The following is a 4,545-nucleotide window of genomic DNA, read 5'->3' on the forward strand; positions in this document are numbered from 1 at the left end:
TTTTGGTGGCTCAGCAGTAAAGAATCGGCCTGCAATGCAGGAGATCCAGGAGACGCAGGTTCAATCCCTGGGTTGAGAAGATCCCCTGGAGGAAATGGCAACCCACTCCAGTACTCTTGCCAGGAAAACTGCATGAACAGAGGAGCCTGGTGGGCTACAGCCCATAGGGTCACAAAGAGCTGGACACGACTGAGCGACTACTGAGCCTACACCCATCAATCAAGAATACTGGATTCACGGAAAACCTGGACAAGATCCATGGAGGCTCCAGGCACATTTTTCAGCACCTGTATTTCCATGAGCAATGGGCTTCACAGGCGCTCTTGGGCCAGGACGTTTTTCCCTTCCATTCTCTTAGAAATAGGACTGGACACTTAGACCACATTTCACAGAAATTCACCCCTTTCCCCAAACTCTCTTTTCCCACAGGGCAGAAAAGAACCCAAACTAAATACCATGATCCTCTGTCTAGGGCAGGACATCTAGATTTCAGAAAATGAAGCCAGAGATGTATTAGCCCTTCTATGCGTGACTCTCACCAACCAAACTGAGGAAAAGATGGCTCTGATCCTCAGGACATCTCGTCCTGGAAGGTAAGAACTACATTTTCAGGGAGGATTACCCAGGAAAGTTGTCATTATGACTCCATAGCTACCAGGTTACTTCAGGCTTGGAGTCTTAAAGGGGCCAGCCCCACCTAGAGGTTTTCCAGACCCACTCCATGAGGGCATGAATTCCTTCACTACTTCTCGGAATACTACACCAGGGCAGTCTGGGATCCTCCTTTTCCCAGCAGAAGGTTCCGGACTTCTAGATTTTTCTTTTTTTGCACACTCCAATATCATTCAAATCTTAGCACTACTCAGGAGTTAACTTTTCAAGCCCTTCCTTTTTGTGTTCAAGAAATCAATGCGTAAATAATAATAAAATAATAAATGATAAAATTAATTCTGGGGATCTGATGTACATCATGGTGACTATAGGTAACAATACAGCATTGTCTACTTTAAATCTGCCAAGAGTAGATCTTAAGTGTTCTCACCACACACACAAAATGATAACTGTGAGAATATTTTATTCAGGTGAAATTCACAAAACAGCCATTTAAAAGTGAACAATTCGATACATTCAGTGTTGCTCACCCCACTACCTCTAGTTCCAAGACCTTCTCATCCCCTCCAAAGGAAGCCTGGCCCTTATGAAGCAGTTACTCCCCACTTCAACCCCACACCCACCCCCTCAGCCCTAGGCAACCACACGTCTGTTTCTTGTCTCTGTGGAATTACCTTTTCTGGCTATTTCCCATAAACGGTTGTTGTTCAGTCGCTAAGTCGTGTCTGACTCTGCAACCCCATGGACTGCAGCATACCAGGCTTCCCTGTCCTTCACTATCTCCCAGAGTTTGCTTGTTTAGACTCACGTCCACTGAGTCGGTGATACCATCCAACCATCTCGTCCTCTGTCTCCCCCTTCTCCTCTTGCCTTCAATCTTTCCCAGCATCAGGGTCTTTTCCAGTGAGTCAGCTCTTCACATCAGGAGGTCAAAGTATTGGAGCTTCAGCTTCAGCACCAGCCCTCAATGAATATTCAGGCTTGATTTCACATGAATGGAGTCAAGGTCTCTATCCCTTTTCTAGGAGGGCTCTTAGGTCACTTTGCTCTCAATCTCTTTAAAAGCAAAAGTCTCCAGCACTTGAGGTGAAGAGCAAACAAGCTCTCAAGTCTAAGAAACCCTTCCTTAGGCCGTAACAGTGGGTTGTGGTGACTGCTAAGCCCCGCTTCAATTGTGTCTGACTCTTTGCAACCCCACGGACTGTAGCCCACCAAGCTCCTCTGTCCATAGGATTCTCTAGGCGAGAATACTGGAGTGGGTTGCCATGCCCTCCTCCAGTGGATCTTCCCTGACCCAGGGATCAAACCCACATCTCCTGTGGCTCCTCCCTTACAGGCAGATTATTTACCACTGAGCCACCAGGAAAGCCCATAACATTGGGTGAGCCACTAGAATGTCGTAAGTGATGTTTCCTGATCCAAAGGAAAGAGAAGCTCAAAACCTCCCAGCTCAGCACAACGAGGCACAGGTTGGCTTGTACCAGCATTGGATTCAAGATCCATCCTTTACTTACACGTTCTTGAAAACGGGGATCCGTGGGTTGTGGCTTTGTGACACATGCGGGTGGCTAGGCGGAACTACCTTTTCCAGCATCCTTCTGCCTGTCTGTTTCCAGTTAGCGTGTGCTGCCAGAGAGCTTTCCCTGCAGGACTGGAAGTGGATGAGGCTGGGGGCGGCGCTTTCGCTGTTTGGGGGCAGCGGTCAAGCTGACGACTGCTATACCTTCCCCAGATCCTCCTGCAGCTTCTCACACTCCTGGACCACACATGTGTTCCACTGCATGACAGAGGCCACCAGCGAGCTGCCCCTGCAGGTCACCCACTTCATCAGGTTGGAGGGGGTGAGAAGTGGCAGGGGTTCCAGTCCATGCGTGGGCTCTGGCTCCTCCTCCCTCACTTTTTATCCACCTTCCCTTCCCCACCACCTGCCCTTCGAATTGCCAGCTCTAACACCAGACGAGAAGACAACCTTTCAGAGACCATTTAAGCAGCTGCCGTTACTTGAGCAAGGTCAAGGCCCTGTAATGAATTCCACATGGAGATTAGACAGACAGATGGGTGGACAATACACGCCTAGTGGTTCTGCCTCTCTGAATGAATCCTCACAGCCTGCTTAAGTCACCCGTATCTGTTTGAAGATCAGCCCAGAACTTCAGCACATTTTGTTGTTTGCTGTACCTCACAGCCTGTGGGATCTTTGTTCCCCAACCAAGTATTGAACCTGAGATCTTGGCACTGAAAGTGCGGATTCCTAACTGCTGGACCACCAGGGAATTCCTTTCAGCACAATTTAGCAAATGAAACTCCCATTTTAAAGAGTCTGCCTGCAATGCAGGAGACCCCAGTTAGATTCCTAGGTCTGGAAGATCCGCTGGAGAAGGGAAAGGCTACCCAGTCCAGTATTCTTGGGCTTTCCTGGTGGCTCAGCTGGTAAAGAATCTGCCTGCAATGTGGAAGACCTGGGTTCGATCCCTGGGTTGGAAAGATCCCCTGGAGAAGCGAACAGCTACCCACTCCAGTATTCTGGCCTGGAGAATTCCATGGGGTCACAAAGAGTTGGACATGACTGAGTGACTTTCACCTTTGCTTCACTTTCTTCAACAGCAGGACGGTTGGGGGGCTTCTCTGGTGGTCCAGTGGTTAAGAATCCACCAGCCAATGCAGGGGACACAGGTTCATGCCCTGGTCCAGGAAGATCCCACATACCACGGGGTAACTAAGCCACCGCACCACAGCTGCACACCCTAGAGCCTGTGCTCTGCAACAAAGAGAAGCCACCGCCACGAGAAGCTCCCCCTCGCCACTGCCAGACAAAGCCACTTGCAGCAACGAAGACCCAGCACAGCCAAAAATAAGAAATAAACTTTTTTAAAAAGAGGGTTGATCAGAGAGGCAGCAAACATGGTTACCTGGAAATGCAAAGTGAAGGAGCCAAAGATGGTGTCTGATCCCGAGAGCAAGCTTCCTCCTCATTGGTACTACTGACTTTGAGGGCAGGTTAATTCTGTGCCATAGGGAACTGCTTGTGCCCTGCAGGCTCTTCAGTGGCATCCCTCGCCTCTGTCTACTAGAAGCCAGTGGCTCCCTCCAGGTGCGGCAGCAAGAAGTGTTTCCAGAAACTGACACACATCTCCTGGGGGGGAAAACTGCCCCCAGAGGAGCACCACGTTGCCTGAAAGCCTGCTGTCTCTGTACCAGTGTCATCTTTTTCCCGTACCACTTCCCCCACTCAGTTCAAGAGAAGACTCTTGAGAGCCCCTTGGACTGCAAGGAGATCCAACAAGTCCATCCTAAAGGAGATCAGTCCTGGGTGTTCATTGGTAGGACTGATGTTGAAGCTGAAACTCCAATATTTTGGCCACCTGATGTGGACAGCTGACTCATTTGAAAAGACCCTGATGCTGGGAAAGATTGAGGGCAGGAGGAGAAGGGGATGACAGAGGATGAGATGGTGATGGCATCACTGACTCAATGGACATGGGTTTGGGTGGACTCCGGGAGTTGGTGATGGACAGGGAGGCCTGGTGTGCTGTGGTTCATGGGGTGGCAAAGAGTCAGACATGACTGAGCGACTGAATTGAATTGAATTCCCCCACTCCCATAGTCACAGGAGCGCAGCCTTCCACAAGCCCTGAGAGAACTGTGCCTTCCTCTCACAGATGAAGACAATGAGGCAAAGCACCACACAGCTTGTCAGTCACAGAGCTGGGACAAGAGGCCGGGTCTTCAGCTGGGGGCGGCGTTCCCTTCAGCCGGGGGCTACTTATCCCAAAGTAGCACATGGCCCTACTTTGCCATAGCACTGTTACTCCATAACCTGAGGTGCTGACAGGCCAATACATGCCGTTACCCAGGCAGGGCTGCAGCAGTACCAAGAGACAGGGCAATGATTTCATGGCTCTGTACAAAATAACCGGGAGGGAAAGAGAAGGC

The sequence above is a fragment of the Budorcas taxicolor genome, chromosome 10, assembly GCF_023091745.1.
Source record: "Budorcas taxicolor isolate Tak-1 chromosome 10, Takin1.1, whole genome shotgun sequence".
Taxonomy (NCBI): Eukaryota; Metazoa; Chordata; class Mammalia; order Artiodactyla; family Bovidae; genus Budorcas; species Budorcas taxicolor.